The following is an 18,979-nucleotide window of genomic DNA, read 5'->3' as shown; positions in this document are numbered from 1 at the left end:
AGGCAGAGGAGGTTGCATCTCCTGGCCTTAGTGACATTTAAAGACATGTCACAAGCCTTGCCTGGGCTTGCTGAGCACAGAGAAGGCCCCTGTGAAAGAGATGAGGATCCAGGAGGCCACAAGTTGTCAATGACCTCCTTGCCACTCCAGAAAGAACACTGTAGGTGCAAAGGGAGAAGCCATGAGCCTATCATGTCCTCCTTTGTTGAAGGTATACAGCATGGAGGGCTTAAGAAGACACAATTAATGCTCTATAACACAGGGAGATATTCTGAGATGTCCATTTAAGGATATGTGCGTTCATAATGTGTTCTGAGCTATGAGAACACCCCAAGTAGGAGAGGATGATACTGGGTGGTGGTGATGTGATGATGGAGAGGTCTAGGGAACAAGAATGTCAGAACCACTAACAGTTTCCCAAGATGTTTAAAGATGAATGTGTGGTGATACATGCTTGTGTTCTTGGTACCTAGAGGTTGAGGCAGGAGGATCAGGAGTTCAAGGCTACGTAAACTGTTTTAAAACAAAGCAAATAAAAGAATGAAGATACCACAAAAATAAATAGCGATATAAACTTTGAAAATCCTGTGATATTCCATGTGTTACATAGATGGATGGATGGGGAGTTGGGAGTAGGGAGGTAGGTGGATGGATGGATGTGTGGATGGATGGATGGATGGATAGATGGATCGATTGATGGATGGGTGGGTGGATGGATGGATGAATGGATGGATGGGTGGATGGATGGGTGGGTGGATGGATGGATGGATGTGTGGATGGATGGATGTGTGGATGGATGGATGGATGGATGGATGGATGGATGGATGGATGGGGTGGGGTAGATGAATGTATCTATGGATGAGTGGGTAAGTGGGAGGGATGGGGTAAGATGGATAGATGGATGGATGTGTGGATGGATAGATGGGTGGGTGGATGGATGGATGGATGGATGGGGTGGGGTAGATGAATGTATCTATGGATGAGTGGGTAAGTGGGTAAGTAGATGGAGGGATGGGGTGAGGTGGATGGATGGATGGATGGATGGGTAAGTGGATAGATGGGTGAATGGATGGATGAGTGGGTAGATGGATGATTAGATATGGTGATGTGGATGACTAGATCAATGGATGTATAGCTGACTGGCTGGATGAGTGGTTGGGTGGGGAGATAAACAGATGTGGTGGGGTAGATAAATGGACTGATGGATGGGTGGGTGGATAAATGGTTAGGTGATGGATGGATGGATGGATGGATGGATGGTAGGTCGGTAGATGGATGGGTAGGTATATGGATTATTTTACACTAGACAGTGACAGGCTATGCTCAACATTTTAAGAAAAGCTAATCCCAATCATCATCCCTGCAAGGAAACTCTCTGACCCCAACTCTTCAGAAGAAAGCACTCATTGAAGGATTAAGGGAGTTGTCAGAGAACTCAGTAGTCAGGAGAACCAGTGGAGTGCTGCATATCTGCACCTCTGGACACGAAACATCTGTGCTTTTGAGGAAAGAAGGGATTCCAGGCTCAGAATTCATAGGGAATCTACCAAGGCTTCCAGCCTCTCTTGACTTGAGGCCACTGGGTACCATGTTCCCATGGCAACAGGAGAGAGAGAGAAGCCAAACGAAGGACATCCATCTAACACATTGTTAGGACTGACAGCCTCACCACTGAGCTTGGCCACCTAAGTGCTGTCTGTCTTTGAGATAATCTCAATAGAGATTCAATACAGAAAATGGAAGTGTTTACCTGGTCCGACCACGAACAGGATCAAACCAGCTAATCTGTGGAAAGAACCTGGTTTGGGGCAACTAGTACAAGTTAGTAATAAGCATAGGAGGCCCTACATTGGGGGATTTCCCCATGATTCAGTTTCTCTACCTGCCCAATGGGTGCTTATGGTAGGTACATCCATGACACAGCCATGAGGAAGCTTCACTTCGAGCCAAGGACAACACTCAGTATGAAGTGACAGCTGCTGTGCTCAGAACACTGAGCCAGGTGAGGTGACTTGAGAGCTGGGAAGGCTCCTCCTGCCGGGCTCTCAATGACAAATGCACAGAGATCCAAACAGAGACAGGGGTTAGCTTGCAAAGCCACTGAAACAATGACTGTCTTCCAGGGACCCAGAACTCTCTATAGCTCAGAAGACAAGGGGAAAGTGGAAGGGAAGAGGAGGAAGACAGACACACAGGCAAGCAGGAAAAGCCTGGAGTGCATAGGTGCCACTCAAAAAATTACAGGAAGACGATTAGAGCCTCAAGGCCTCAGGGGCATGAACAAACACAATCTTTGTGACAACCTTTGTTGAGTAACCAGGGCAAACCCTATGTGTGTGTATCTTCCTTTCTTTTGTTCCACCCATGAAAGGGAATGAGGAGGAAGATTTGCCTCTAGAGTCATGAGTCTCAGGGGGAAAGCATGAAACTCCAGAGGGCATCTTGTGCATTTGTCTGCACAAGGCAGATTCCTGGGGTCCAAATCCTTCCAGCAGCTCAGTGGCCAGGTGCAGGCAGTATACCGAACTTGAATGTCATCCTGGAGATGAATGAGGTCAGGCTGGCTCGTGAGTCCTGGAGGAATCGGAGCTGAAGAGAAACAGGGTTCGGTGAGAGGCAGTTGAGGACAGGGAGAGCTGGGATCAATGAGGACAGATCGTAGAAGCCCTGACCCAAGAGCCTGAGTTCTTAGTTCCCATTCGATAGTTATGTACTCTGTGGCCTTGGGTAAGTCTCTTTCCTCTCTGGGCTTTGGCATACATGTTTGGAAACAAAACAAAACATATAAACAAGAAAAAAAAACAACCAACCAACCAACCAACCAAACAAGAGGGAAGTACCTGACTGTACTGAGGCCCTCTCTGTGCTGAGAAAGTTTGGGGTAATCTCCAAAACAGCCACTGTCCACGACATCGAGCTGACATTTGGAGAGTTCATGCAATCCTTCCACAGAGACAGCCATCTGTATTCATTTACAACACCGCCATGTTTCAACAGACACCTGTCTCTCACGGGACACAGAGTGGAGATGTTTCATGGTACTCTTGCCTCATGCTTGGGAGTAAAGAAGAGGCCAGAACCTCTGTGGTAAAGATGGAAGTGAAGAGGGGTGTGGCTGAGGAGGAGGGACTGTGAGGTGACATCTTCTGGACAGGATGTGTGGCATTGCACTCAGGAACTCAAAGCAGGTGTGGTGACCTGTATAAGATCAAGTCAGTTAAAGTTCCAGCACGGATGATGGAGGCCCCACCCCTGGCTGAGGAGTTACAGGCAGTTGATGGATTCTGGGGGAAGAGAGGTGCTTCCTTCTGAGGGAAGATTCCAACACTTAGAAGGATGACATAGGAGGTTTGCAAGCTCTAGGCCAGCCTGGGAAACAGAGTAAGACCCTGCATCCAATCAACAATTAAGAAGCACATTATACACATGTATGTGTATGCCTTGTCTTCACTTAAAACTACATACAAGTGTCTAGTCCATCCATCTATCAATTTGTTCAGTCCTTATCCACTGAAACACATACACTCACACATACACACATATATACACATACATACACACATATATACACACATATACACACTCACTACACACATAACATACATATACACGTACATACACACACATACACACACATGTTATGCATGTATATACAAACATACATAAAAATACTAAATAAATAAATGTAACAAATTTTAAAAGGGTGAGTATCAGAAGCCCCAAAGGACATCTAAAAGACTTCATGTCTTGGTAGATACAGGGTATTCTAAGTCACAGGCTATTTCTCTTTTAAAGAACTGGGGATACATACTAACACCCCATTGGAGGTAAGATACTGATCCATAGGAAGACAAACATAACAACCCTCGGCACCTGTGGCTAGGTTGCATTGCCTTACACGTATTAGAGATTGCATAATGTGGTTAATCTAAGGACCCTCAGGCTCATTCTAGACCAGCCAAATGGATCCAATGGCATCACAAATCCTTAAAGGAGGGAAGGACAGAACCCAGTGTGTCAGCACACACTTTTAATACCAGTACTTAAGAGGCAAAAACAGGCAGGTGTCTGTGAGTTCAAGACCAGCCTGGTCTACAGAGTGAGTTCAAAGATAGCCATGGCTACACAGAGAAACCTTGTTTCAAAAAGTGGGGGCAAGGGACAGGATCAGAGCCAGAGGAGCAGAGTGGTGCAGGCCCAGGTACTAAGAAGTATAGGCAGCTTCCAAGAAATGGATATTTTCCACAGGATCCTCCAGAAGGGAAGATTACAGTGGCACCTTCGGTCACAATTCTCTGTGTGCAAATCCCAGCTCGGCCACTTCCTAGCCTTTGCCCCTAGAAATACAGCGCCTGTGTGCTTGTCACTTCCTAGCTGTAGAGAGGCATGGAGATAAACCTGTTTCCCGAGGTCCTAAGGATGGAATGGGCCATGGCGTTACACAGAGCACTTGGGAGTTGAACCTCCCTCGAAAAAAAATCCCTGCCATGGCTCAAGGCACCCAAGAAGGCAGAGAACACTACAGGAGAGGTTCCAAGGGCAGCCAGGCACCATGCATTAGACTTGTCTTTGTTAAGGCCACCTGCACAGGCTTTTGTGATGCTGTCAGCTGCAGGTGTCATGGCCTTGGAGCCTCCTGCTCTGTGTTTCTTCATCTCTGATCATGTGAGCATTCAGGAGACACAGTAAGCACATCTTGCTCTGCAGCTAAAAGGCTCTCGTGATCACTCCCAGTCCCACCAAAATACACTCGCTCGTGCAAACACACACACACACACACATACACACACACACACACACACACAGAGCCTGAACTCTCTACTGTTCACACTGGAGACAGCCCAGCAACTCTGAGCAATTGCTTCCCAAGTCCTATTTATGGAGGTTTTTGTTCACACAAAGTCGGATATTGTTGTTTTTCAGAGAGTCTATTTAAAAAACAAAATGCCATGCCTCCGGGTCAGGCCGGGAACAATGAAGATAAACGCATGTTCTTGACGACGACGCTTTTCCCCAAATCAGAAACGACAATGAACGCTATTGTGCGGAATCTGCCTTTTCCATCCCTTTATTTATTAAGAAACACAAAGCAATCTTGTAAGAGATCCTAAATGTTTGAATCCAGTCCTCTGTGACTTTTCCCTGGATTCCCGCAGCTGGCTATCTGCAGCAGAGCTTTTAAAAATCAGGCCTGACTCCGAGTTCCATTGTACCTGCATCCTGTCTTCTTTGGGCCAGGGAGAAAAAAAAAAAAAGTCGTGCCTCTTAGGTCACCACAGGCATAAAGGGATCTGTTTTCACTTGCTTGTGACAGGCGGTTTGATGGGTTCTGTGCCTCAGATTCCAACATTAAAAACCAGTAATAATTACTTTCATTTATTTTCTTATTCCCTCATTCAGAAAAAGTTCGAGGGCTAATTTTGAGGGCAAGCTACAAAGAGGGTCACATGCAGCGGTAACCTCAGCAATTGGCAGACTGAGGCAGGAGGGTGAAAAGTTCCCAGCCAGTCCGGGCTGAATATGTAGACTGTGTTTAAAAGAAAAAAAAAAAGAAAAGAAAAAAGGTAGAGGAGGAAGGAAAAGGGGAGACATCATGGTGGATTCTGATAGGTTTATTTCTCAGCCCTCAACCGCCCGGTGAAATGAGCCAGTTTAAACCAGATTAGATTATATTAAAGGCAGGTTTATTGGGAAGCTGCTCTCGGGTGGGCAAGTTCACTGGCTCCAAGGACCAAGACCAGGGAAGTCATGGGGAAAGAGGGGGTAGCGGAAGGAAAGAGAAAGACAGAAAGGGGTGAGCGTGCAAAGAAAGAAGAGGAGATGGAGAGGTCAAAACATCAGGATTGTCTAGGGAAGAGCCTCTGGGGGAGGAGCAATCCAGCTCCTCCCTCCCCCCACCCACGTTCAAGGTTGGGGGCAGGGTATGCCAGGTAGGGACTGAGGGATGCTGGGAGAACCTAGAGGCCAGGTCTGCTTTGATATGAAAAACATGCACCTCAGTCCCTTGTTCCTGGTTCGAAACTAAGGGGACTCTTCCCCAGCCTCACTGCAAGCATTCCCAGTTGGCTCTGTGACATGACTGAATCCCTCTCGGCACCCCCACCTGCCGCACAGATGATCACAAGCCTGGGGGGCTGCTGGTTCCAAAGCTGAGAGATCTCAGCAGAGGGTAAGGGCCTTGAATCCGTCGCACCCCTCCCTGGTGCTGCCATTGTTCTCGGCTGGGCAGGATGATCCCCGGGGTGTGCTCTGAGCTCAGGGCAGAAGATTGAATTGGAGGCGGGACCCGCTTCCCCCTCCGCCCACTCCACCCATTCAGAGCAGGGAAGCTCCTTGCCCTTCCCTGAGATCTTGGGTGAAGGTTTTCATGGGGACTGGGGAAAGGATGAGGCGTGACCGTCGCTTTCCAGAATAAAGTTAAAGATAAGAGATTAAGATTCACAGGCTCTTCTCTCCGGAGTGCAGTTGTCTTAATCCAGGGCTCCCCTGGGTAGGGAGGAAGGAGCTTGGGGGGCGGGGGGGGGGGGGGGAGGGGTAAAATGTTGTGATTCAGAGAGCAACAACAGGGCACACTCCCATCCAAAGTAGTCTCCGCCCGCCCTTCATTCTGATCAGGCTAGAAGAACACAAGAACACTTAGGTGGCTAACCAACTGGAGAGCTGGAGTGGGGAGCAGGTTCAATGACATAGCCAGCAGGAGACAGAGGGGGACAAAGAAGATGTCTCTTTGAAGCTCCGGGTATCCATTATTCACTCAACAAACACTTTCTAAACCGTGCATGTATGTGTGCTTGCGGAAGAGGGTTCAAATCAGCTTCTGTGCTCACAGCGTGCCTGTGAAGGTCAAAGGACAGCTCGGGGCAGGTCTAGTCTTCCACCTGTTGAGATAGGATCTTTCTTCTTTTTGCTGGTACTCCAGGGTAGGGGACCTTCTAGACTCCATGTGTAGTGGCAGGCTACACGACCTTCTGGACACCGTGTATAAATGACCGAAGTTGTCGAGTGCACAGCTAGGAGCATGCAGGAACAGGAGGATACAGCTACTGAGTCCAGAGTGTTCAAGGAGACCTTCCTGGAAGAGGAGGAGGAAGTCACACCAATTCCTCAGCCTTGCTTCTGTTGCTAACGTGGAAGAAGCCAGGCATTATAGTTACAAAGCAGCCTCCCGGGGCTCCGCCTGTCTATGCCAGCAAGATTGCCCACTGCCATGAGGTCCCCGATATCCAGGGCACCGCTCCCTTCATTCCTTTTCCCCTTTGGCTTGTGATCCCCATTTCCACTCTTGCCCAAGGTCAGAGACCGTGGCATATCTACAGTCACATCTCCAACAGGTAGCGAAGACCCTGACACATTAAGCAGGAGGTGGGACCTGCTTGTCCCTGCACACGCTCAGAGCCAAGTTGGTCCTGGTACCGCTCGGGCTGTTTTCTCTTACTTGGATCTTGGGCGAAGGTTTGCCCACCAGAGGATAAGCCATGGCGACATTCTGCAGGGCCGGTGCCCTGTCTTTTGAATCAGAGAATCCCACTATCCTAAATGACATCAAGTAGCAAGCCGGGCTAACCAGTGAGCCCCTACCTTGTCTCTGCCTTTCAGTGCCTTTCAAGCTCCGGCCTTCCAAGTACCACATATCCAGCTTTTGTCTGTGGATCCTGGAGTTGAGACTCAAATCCTCATGCTTGCAGAGCAAACCGCCTTACTGACTGGGCCATCTCCACTGTTAGGATTCGAGCGCAGTTTGGACAGACAACACCAAAGCTGATCCCATCCGGTTCCAAGGGAAGGGGTTTATTTGGGGAAGGGTGTGGGAGAGAGGAACGGGAAGATGGCGAGTGAAGAGAAGATGAAGAGAGAGAGAGGTTGGGGGTGGTCCCAACTATTTAAGTGGGTGATGACGTGTGTAATTTCCCAGGTGTAGGTGAGTCAGGTAGGTGAATTCTGGGAGTGGTTGTCCCAGCAACGTAGGAGTCGCAGGCCCCTGAATATGACGTCACCGGGTTCAGACTTATACTAACATCCACAGCCACAGTTATATTGTTTTATAGGTGAGAAAGCAGAGGTCTACACAAGGTCCGGTCCCTGTGTAGAGCCAGCAGGTTTCCAAGGGTGTCATATGCATGACTGTCTCTTCCGTCCAGGATGCATTCAGCTCTCATCCCTAACAAATGCCCACAGGCTGGGACCTTCAAGTCACTCCTGTGGGAAATCGGCTTGGAGCTGTTTGGGCTTAGAATGGTTATAACATGAGTTCAATGGAGAGGAAAAAAACCAAGAGCATCAAGGGGGATCAATCTGCCCGATGAGTGTGGATTAAGGAGCTCTCAGCATCCTAACGCTACACCTGTAATTACAGCCGCAACGAAGATGATCTCAGACTGATGGAGGATAAAGAGGAATCCCACCTGTCACTGTGTGGCCCATGGCTTTACGCTATGGTTTACGGCCATGCCTTGGGGCTCACCAGCAAAAAAAAAAAAAAAAAAAAAAACCCGCCCTACCTCACCTTATCACAGTCAACCCTGTTTGGAAAGGCTTCCTTCCTATCCGAAGACATCTGTTCGCCTGGACTGAGAAGCCAAACAAGGCCCAGATACCCTGCCAGGGTTTATTGTGGGATTAAGGAGACATGCTCTCCCTACCTCGGACCCAGATGAGGGGACAGGAGAAGGAGCAAAGTCCACAGAGCATCAAAGGTTTGCTCCCCTTCTCTGCTGACATCTGTCCTCCCCAGGCCCAGAGAACCTGACCCAGTAAGATGGGAGAAAATTCTTCCGATGCTCTAGAGCCCAGGGCAAGGCAGCTCTTACCTCCAATCCTACCGTCTCCTTAGAAACACTAAGTTCTCTGCAGCACTGGGCACCTGAGAGCAGGGATACAACAGATATGTCTTGACTCTTTGGAACAGAAGGTCATTGTTTCAATGTTCTCACCCCTCCCTTCGTGGCCCCCCCCAAGCACCTAGAGGTGGCATGTGAGTGAATGAGCATGTGGCTATGTGCCAGGAAGCCAAGCTGGAGTCCAGTCAGCCACCGGTCTTAGCCTGCCAAGCACTGCTCTGCGGAGCAGCGAGAGGTTCAGACTCCACACCTGCGTTGCCTGGAATTTCACTTCTGCTCAAACTAGAGAGAAGGTCCTTGAGGAAGGGGTTCTTCTCCTGAAGAGGGGTTGGATATGGTTGCAGATTTTCCCTGTGACCTAACGTCTCTGGAACAGCTGAAGACACTGGGTGACTTTCTAGAAGAGTGCAGGATTGAGTGGGACTGAGGCATTTGTCCGCTGATGCTGCATCTTCAGCATCTAGGAAATGCCCGGGGGTGCAGTTGTGCTTCACAAATAATCTACCGGGTATCTGTCTGTTTGTTTGTTTGTTTGCAACAGGGTCTCAGGTAGTCCTGGCTGGCCTCTAATTCACTACACAGCTAAGGACAATCTTGAACTTGTGACGGGCAGGGCTGGAATGGAAGTATAAGAGTGTGCCGCAGGTCCTGCCAGGCTTTAAGCAATGCTGGGGTAGAAAACAGAGCTTCCTACCTGTTAGGGAACCACTCCACCCTCCCAGTCATTCCCCAGCCCACAGACCTTCTGGTTCCAACCCCAAATGTTCTCGGTATTCATGTAGCTGTGGCTTTACTTGTCTGTCCTGGAGAGTCCCAGGGACTCTGAACACAGTCAGTCTAAAAGCAATCATGTGTGGTCACTGTGACAACTTCGCACTATCCTGCTCTCTTGGTCACCCTAGGGGGTCATCACTAGTCAGAGATGCATACTGGGACGGAGGGGATGCTTCCACTAACATTTGCATATGACTCATTCTGGAAGGTTCCCTCTGCATTTCCTGATTCAAAGCAGGTTAGATAGGCTTAGTTACAGGGATCCTGCTTTCCGCCATTGCTTATTTTTCCAAAACAGTTTTTGATATGCATATACTATGATCTTACTTTTTCTAAGGTCACACACACAAAAAAAGACCTTGTTTCTACAATACTTGACCAGGTCTCTCCAAACTCAGAATAAGTGGCTGGCGAGAGGGCTCAGAGGGTAAGGGCACTTGTGGCTAAACCTGACAGCCTGAGTTCATTTCCTCAGACCCATATAATAGAAGAGATCTGACTCCTGTAAGTTGTTCTCTGACTGCCACACATGTACGGAGTTAAGCACATACAAACATGCACACACATACGTGCAGCTCACACACATACACACTCACCTCCACAGCAGTTCTTTGGGCAATGGGTTTCAAATGGTATGTGAGACACTTGTTCTGAGGACAGGGACATGTCCTCAGGCTAGTCCCCTGCAGGTGGAACTGGACCAGTCCTGGATGACAGTCTGTCTCTCCCAGTCACGTGACAGCTGTTCCCAGTGAGGGCTGTAGGTTTTGTAAGAAAAGCCAGGTATGGTAAGGTGAGCTTTCAATCTCACAATCCCTCTCTAGAGAGAAGGGCTGTGTGTTTGAAGCTAGCCTAGGCTCCATGGTGAGTTCCTGCCCAGGAAACCCTGTCTCCAAAGAGAAAGAAGGGAGAAGCAAGGGACAGAGGAAGGGAGGGAAGGAGGGAGGGAATAAAAGAATGAATGAGAGAACAAAGAAGTGATGGAAGGGAGGGGAGGGGGAAGGGAAGGGGGAAGGGGTGGAGGATGGGGGAGGGGGAAGCAAAACTCAACACAATTGTAAGCCTTGACTTCCCACAAACCAATCTGTCTCCTCCTCCTCCTCCTCCTCCTCCTCCTCCTCCTCCTCAACCTCCTCCTCCTCTTCCTCCTCTTCTCTCTCTCTCTCTCTTCCTCTCTCTCTCTCTGCAACATTGTCATGTATCCCAGGCTAGCCTCAAACTTTCTATGTAACCAAGGATTGCCTCAAACTTTTGTTCCCATGCCTCCACAGTGCTAGGACTACCTGGTGTACGTGACGCTGGGGATGGCGGCCAGGGCTTCAGACATGCTTGGGAAGCCCCTCCACCAACAGAGACCCAGCCACAACTGCATTTTTCAGAAGGGGTCCTGGACATCCTCCAGCCTGAGGCAGCCCCCTCTCAGTAGCACTGGAGTCTCTTTCCAGCGGCCTCATCCCGCTTAGCTTCCTGCACTTCATCTGCCTGGTTGCCTGCTCCAAGCTGCCTCCAACTCCAGGGAACCCAGGCTGCTTAATTACACTAATTGCCACCCCAGGCTGTGAGTTTTGAGTTAATGCCCTCCGAGGTGATTCATGCGGTAAAGCGACACACCTGGGATTTCACCACGATTCACCTTCTAATCCTAAACTCACTTAAGATACCAACTGTGTCCACACCCGCCCCCTCCCCCAACCCCAGAGCTGGCAGCTGACTGAGAGGACGGAGGCCCTGGGGACCTCCCACGGCGTCTCCACATCCACATCCCTGTCTCCACCTCTGACTTTCTCCTTGTCAGCCCTCCTTGAGCAATTTTGACACACCCTTTCCGTAAAGCAGGCAGGGCTGTACTTGCTGACGAATGTCATCAAGTCCCAGGATGGGATTACAGTTACGAGGCACCCAGGAGGAAGAAGGGGGGTGTAGCACACCCCCACCACCCTCGAGACAGGTGCTTTCATTTGCATCTCTGGCAGAAGCTTCCGATCTAGTGTCACCTGTATGATGCTGCTCGAAGCACAGACACCTTCCACGGGCTCCCGCTGGCTATGGCTGACAAGACTCTACACCCATTAAGTCTGTTTGATTTGCCATGTCCTGCTCTGATGCTGCAGCAAGACAAGCCCCAAGTTCAGCAGGGCAACCACTGGGTTTCTTCTCAAACCCCGAGACCTTACGATCCAGCCTTGGAAAAACCACGAAGCTTCACCTCACACCCACTTCGCCCCATTACCTCCGAGAGAAATGTCCTCTGGCATCACTTGTGTGACCAGATTTTCCTGGCTCATCTAGGACACCCTCTCTGCAGCTCAAGCCTCTTCCTTACGCAGATAGCAGATTGCTGTTTGAGCCATCCAGTAAGCCAGCAATCTTTCTCCAAGCTTTAGAGTCTAAGGTGTGAAGTCTCCCCGTCTTGCTAGTTGGTTGACAGCATTTAGGATTTGATTTCTCTCACGGTAATAGGTCATCTCTCTAGGACCTGGGTCAAGCATTACCAGCAACAATGTCTGCAGAGCTTTCAGTATGTGTCGATCTCCGATCTCCGTACTGGGTTCTTGAGCAACAATAACTCACCTTCTATGGAAAAGAATCTGGAAGGATGGAGGTCACCCTCACTCTGCCAGCAGGAAACTCAGACAAGGCAGGGTGAGCTGGCACAGATCTGTGATCCCAGCCCTCGGGAGGCAGAGGCAGGAAGATCTTGAGCTTAAGGCTAGCCTGGGCTACACGATTAGACTGGGCCGATTAGCTCTAATCGTCAACTTGGCATAGCCTAGAATCACCTGGGAGGAGAGTCTCTGTCTCTATGAGGGACCACTTACTTTGGGTTGGCCTTTGGGAATTTCTTTGTGGGGGCTTGTCTTGATGGATGTGCAGAGATGCAGCCCACTGTGAGCAGCGCAATTCCCTAGGCAAGGAGTGCTGGGCTGTGCACGAATGGAGAAATAAAGCTGAGCCAGCAAGCTACTGAGCATACATTCCTTTCTCTCCGCTCTTGACTGTGGATGTGATGAGTCTGGAGGATGGAAGTTCCTACATTGGCTTGCTCTCAATAATAGACTGGTAACCTGAAACTGTGAGCTGAAGTAAACCCCTTTCTCTCCTAAGCTTCCTTTTGCCAGGGCAGTTTTAAGCAACAGAAAAGATGGTACACAGCCCAGCACTCTTTGCCTAGGGAATAGCACCGCCCACAGTGGGCCCATTAGTGCCTTAACAATCCTGTCTCACAGGATCAAACAAAAACATTAAGGCACGAATGGGCCACCTTGCACTGTCAAATTCATAGAGACTTAGAGCCCAGGATGACTTCTTTCTACCCCTCCTCTATCCTAAGGCCTAAGTCTATCCTCTCTGCTAACCCAACTGTTCCCTTTAGGAACATTGCCATTATCTCAGCCAGAGTGCTCACAGAACACTGTTAATATTAATTGACTCTGTCAACCCTGACTGGCTTTTAATGCCCTTATGTGGGGTTTTAGTTTAAGACATCAGAGACTCATGAAAGAGTCTCATGAAAGAAAAGAAAATCTTAGGAAGATCTTAACACGTTTCTAGTTAACACTTCGATTTGATGGAGAAAATGGAATCCAGTTACAGGAAAGTTTGAAGAGCTTGGGAAGGAAACAGTGGCCTCTTGGTCCTGTTGGTTGTTGGTTTTGTTTTTCATTTTTTGGGGGAGGTAATGGTGATGGTGATGATGATGGTGATGGTGATGATGATGGTGATGAGGGTGATGGCAGTGGTGAAGACTGTGATGGTGGTGGTGGTGGCGGCAGCGGTGGTAGCAGCAGTGTTCTTGGTTTTCTAAGACATGATCTCATGTCCAAAGCTGCCTTCAAACTCATTATATATTAAGAGCCAAGAGTGGCCTTGAACTCCTGATCCTAATGCTACCCCCTCCCAAATGCTAGAATTATGAACATGGGCTACTATATGTGACCTTCCTGAGGCTTTCATTTTCTTCATGGTCTGCTCCAAAGATCACAGCCATAATGGTTCAGGGTAGTCCATCAACAAACATCTTATATACAATTCAAGCACCTACCTGCCAACAAGCCTTGGGCTCTGTTCATCTCCCTCCACCCTCTGCTCCAAGAACACACTGGCTCCCTCACTGAACCCCAAACTAGAAAGACTAGGTTGCCGTCACTCTACTACCCATGAACACGATGTTATTTGGAAATCGTCTTTGCTGATGGAATCGAGGTAAGAAGAGGGTGCCTCAAGCAGTGCCTCATCTAACTACTGGGCACCCTTATCAGAAGATAATAGGAAAGTTACAGTAAGAAAGCCTGGGGACATCAGAAGCAGCCCCTGAAGCTGTGCAGCTATGGTATATCTCCAAGGGCAGGCAGAGGAGAAGGATTTGACCCTTAAGCTTCTGTAGGGAGCGTGGCCTTGCTAACACCTTGGTTTTGACCTTCTGGACTCCAGGACCTTGAGGGAATTAATAACTATGCTTCGATTTACCCAGGTTGTGGGACATTTCTAAGACAACACTGGGAAGTCGACACACATCTGTTTTCAGCAGCTGCCACAACAACAATCATGTTATTTGGGCATCTAATGGCCACTTTCCATGAAGAGAGTATCAATCACACAGGGCATTGGTTCTCAACCTGTGGGTCACAATCCCTTTCAAGGTCAAACTATCCCTTCATCCAAAAAAACAAAGATATTTATAGTCTTACTCTTAGCAAAATTACAGTTATGAAGTAGCAACAAAAATAATTTTTGTTGGGGGGGGTTACCTCAGCACGAGGAACTGAATTAAAGGGTCATGGCAACAGGAAGGTTGAGAACCACTACCATGTGTCCGGTTTTTGTCTACTGTTACAAGCATGGGTGAGCACATAGTAGACCCTCCACCCACCCAGTCAGCTTTTGCTTACCTGCATGTGTGGAAGTTTCCACCTACCTGAGCATTATTAAATCCTGACACCCCCCTGAGCAGGCCCCAAGACCACACAGTCGTGGCTTGTATCTGTTTTGTTGTTGTTGTTGTTTGTTTTTGTTTTGTTCTGTTTTTCAGGATTCTCAATCACTGGGACACCTGGCAAGGATCCTGTGAATTTAGGAGGCCCTTAATCCCCCCTGCAAGTAGGGTACCCTGAGGATCATTAGAGACCTGTCCCTGAGCAATTAACTAATGGATGGTTGAGAGCAATCAGAGACTTCCATCAGAATACCAAAGCCAAGCTTCCCTTGGATGGCTGAAAACAAAGCTAGTCTTCAATGCATAGTCCTCAAAATCAGGAAAATAAGCTCAAAGACTCCAAGGACTGAAACTCCTAGCCTCAAATTGCAGCCTGCACAGACTCTCCCTACAGCCTCCTGGCATCCTCCCGGGGTAAGACCACACTTAGCTACTAACCTTTCTCCTAAATTGCCCGTCCAAGGGAGACCATTATTCTAATGAAATACCTCAGCCTGCGTGTTCTTGGTTTCAGCTAAAAGGTTTTCTTCCTGAAGGTTCTGCTCCCAGCGCTGCCTTAATATGGGGGTTTGGATGGGGGGAGACTTCCTTCTGGCTGTCCGGAGAGAATGTTGACGGAGTTTCTTCCTATTCGATTTCATTCGCTTTAGTTCCTAGTGTCGCTCAATATGCCCTGGCTTAATGATGATGAAAACCGGAAAAGATGGAACTAGCCCCAAGAAAGGACCCTGGGAAGGGTTTGGAGGAGATGGGAGAAGCTCAGCAGTCTTCTGCCCTAGAAAGGACACTTGGCGCTAGAAGGAAGAGCTCAGACCCAGATGGCGGCAGCCTCCGTCTGAACTGGGAGCTATTAGGGTCACCGCGCAGGATGCTATCTCAGGGTTCTAGAACAGTGCAGACTTCTGATACTGAGAGCGCCTGCGAATACCTGAGGGAACCAAGGACCGCCTCACTCATCCTGAGGTTCCTGCTTTACAGAAGGTCTGTCTGTCCACTCGGCCAACATCCGGGCTCCATTCCCCGGGGTCTCCAGATGGCCTTTCCAGGGCTCCGTCTGGCCCGAGAAAGTGCTTACTTCAGTCCTCCCAGTGCCTAACAGTATTTTTTTCCTGTATGTTTTTCTGCAGAGTAGTGGGGCCAGATAAAATGGGAAGCTTTAGCTGAAGCTGGCCAATGCCTCTCAGAACGTCAGACAGTCCGTCCCAGCATTTCCGGTGTATTAGTGACTTGTGTCTTGGCTGTGACAAAACACATGACCAAAGTCATTTAAGGAAGGAGAGGTTTATCGCAGCTCTGGTGTGAAGGCGAGATCCTTCGTCATGGGAAGGCAGATCTGAAGACAGATGGTCACGTTGTGTCTGCAGTCCCGGAAGCAGAGAGCTCAGCTGGGGTAGCCTGGGACACCACCAAGCCCATTTCCAGGGGCTACCCACATTTAGGATGAGTTGTCCCATCTCAGTTAACCTTCTGTGTTTCTAGTGTGATTCCAAGTCCTGTTGAGCTGTTAGGGACCCCCTTTCCATACACGGTGGCCATTGCTGGCAGATGGGGAACCACTTTGTCCCCATTACTGACCATTCTGTGCCCCTGCATCTGGGGAGCAGTGTGATTTGAAGATACCACATACATATATGCATGTACACACACACATACACATACATGCACGCACACATGCACACATAGACACACATATATACACACAATGCACACACACACACACACACACACACACACACACTTTGTAACAAGCCATACAAACCCCCTACTTATTTTATAGAAACAGACCAAAGGTCACCACCGCCACAAAGATATCTAGGTTCCTCTTAGAATAACGTCCCCCTGCGCTTCCTGCAGGTGTGTGTCCCATTTGCTTAACTCATTTGGGCATTACAACTCTATCTAGGTTACCTGACTAACTTCATTCGTCCCTCATGACTCAACACAGAGGTCTCCTCCTCCAGGAAGCCTTCCCCCACTGCTCCCTCCTCCTGCCCCTGCCTTCTGCAGCTAGTTTTCCCCAACCCCGGACTGAAAAGTGTTTCATGGCCTCTCCTGTTGGACTGTCGGCCCTTGAGAGGGCAGAGGGTGAGGCTCCTGAACCACTGAGAGGAGGGGTTCTCTTGGGAAGTGTTCCCAGAATCAAAGAGGAGATATCAGGTGCTGATAACAAGAACCAGCAGGAGGGAGGGAAGACAGGCCAGGAGATAGGATGGAGCACGGAGAGCTGGAACATGTAGGTGTTGGTGACATCAAGTGTTCTGAGAAAGCTCGCCGCTGGAAGGAGGAGACTCAATTCCTGGGAAGGCAGGAGCAAGCATGTCAGCCAGGTTCTGTCTGGGATGGGGTGTGCCCCCTGTGGGGTGGTTACTGTGGTTCGGCTGGAGGTTCAGCGGTTGCTTTCCTCCAGATGTGTCCCAGCGGTCCCAAACCACTCCCAGGAGTTACAGTGGTGGCCGAGAAATCCCAGAGGTGAACTATGAACTAAGGTCTCAACAAAAAAAATAGAGGGAGCCAGATCTCCATCCCCTGTGTGGCTGGCTCGAGGGCTGCTGGACTGGTTTGTGACTTCCGGTTCAAGGAGAGGGTAACGGCTGAGCTCTATATCACTCCGGAGGAAGACGGAACCAAGACCCAGGAGATGATTTAGCCTTCAAGGAGTGAGGCTCGTAGACCTGCCCAGCTCTCCTGGCTGCTCTAGAACCCAGAGGAAAGAGACCCCGAAGTGCCTCCATCTGGGTTTAGCATCAGCCTCTCCTTCCACGCTCCCTCCCTGTCCCCAGTCAGGACTGTATCACCAGGCAATCCCTAAACGACCTGTGGGTGAATCACCCCTCCCTTCCTCCCTCCTACCGCAGCCCTCATGTGGGTGCCTGGACATGAAGCCCTCGCCCAAGGCCGCAGAATGGAAGTAGCCTAGCAGAAAGTCCCCACGGGTTATCTTGGGGAAAATGTGACCTATGTAAAGATGATAACGTTGTCCCTGTAGGCCCCAAACAAGTCCTGGGACATGGTCTCAGGTCAGGTGCCACAGCCCCGATGCCACCCTCTCTGCCTGCAGGTGGCTTGGACAAGTTCATAGCAGGGGTCTTGTGGGCCTAGGGCAGCCTGTTCCCCCTCCCCCCTCCTCCTCCTCCTCTTCCTCCTCTTCTTCCTCCACCTCCACCCCCTGCTGCTGCGTGAGAAGCCTTGACCGCACCCGCCGCCTGCTGTCGTGCCTGCCGCCGCCACCCTCCCGGCCTCCCGTCCAGGCCACCGCGCGGCCCCGCAGACTCGGCGGCGCCAGCGCACCTGCAATAAGGCGGCGGGCCACGGCTGCGCTGATAAGAGGTGTGTGTGTTGGGGCGGGGGTGTGTGGGGGGTGTGGGGGGGGAGACAGGATACCTCCCCTCCTCCTCCAGCACTGCTAATGGACTTGCCGATGTCGCCTCCTGCCAGCCTGGGCTGCTTTCTTGTCCCTCCTGACTGTCTGTCTTCCACTCTCTGATTGTATACACCCGCCCCCCCCACACACACACATACACGCCTTGTCTGAATCCTCCCGCCCCACCCCCATCCCACCCCATGTCCCTGCCTGTCCCCCTGAGCCTGGTCTCTGGACCCTGAGACACTTCCTCCATCACCGCTGGAGCCTGCTAGAGAACTCAACAGCTGGACCCCTGCGGCTGGCTCAGCAGGTGTCCTGACATCATGGGCAGGACCTGCCCACCTGGGGCCTTTCATCTGAAGCACCCGCTGCTGCCCTTCACAAACAGTGATTAAGGCTCGCCGGGAGGCAGGTCATGAGATATGGCAGCCTGGCTGTTCAGTTATTTTCCTTATTAATATGCAACCCCTCCTTTAAATGAGTTTAGTGCAGGGAACAGGTCCCGAACGAACGACGCCCCAGAGATTACGGTCTCTGCGGTTGCACAGGCAGGAGATGGCTCTCTGATAGAGCAGGAACCGGTTTCTGATGCGTCTTTTCTTTTCTTCAGGGCAGTCTCAGCTCCCAGCTTAGAAACAACCTTTCTTTCTGCTCTCCAAGCAGGGGTCCAGACACAGCAGGGTTTCTAGGCACGGCCCCTGGCAGAGAACCAGAGGTGCCTGTGAGAACAGATATTCAGGTCTGCTGTGTGGCATCTCTTGTGGAACTTTGGCTGAGCCACTTGGCAGAACAACCTCAGGAGTTGGACCCAGGGCAGAACCATTGCTGATGAGGTTGTGCCACCATCGCATGTTCAAGTTGCAGTTGACTTGTCTTCTGTCGGAAGTTCGCATCCAAAGGCTAATGGACTTCCCGAAAGGATTTCTTCTCCAAGATGGTCAACAGGGATAATTCTCATACCTGCTCTGGTGGAAGCAGTCACAGATTCCCCTGTAAGCAAAGGCAGAGAGAGAGAAAGAGAAAGAGAGAGAGAGAGAGAGAGAGAGAGAGAGAGAGAGAGAGAGAGAGAGA

This window comes from Grammomys surdaster, unplaced genomic scaffold (genome assembly GCF_004785775.1).
Source record: "Grammomys surdaster isolate TR1022 unplaced genomic scaffold, NIH_TR_1.0 125976, whole genome shotgun sequence".
NCBI classification, from domain to species: domain Eukaryota; kingdom Metazoa; phylum Chordata; class Mammalia; order Rodentia; family Muridae; genus Grammomys; species Grammomys surdaster.
This window is presented reverse-complemented; position numbering follows the sequence as displayed.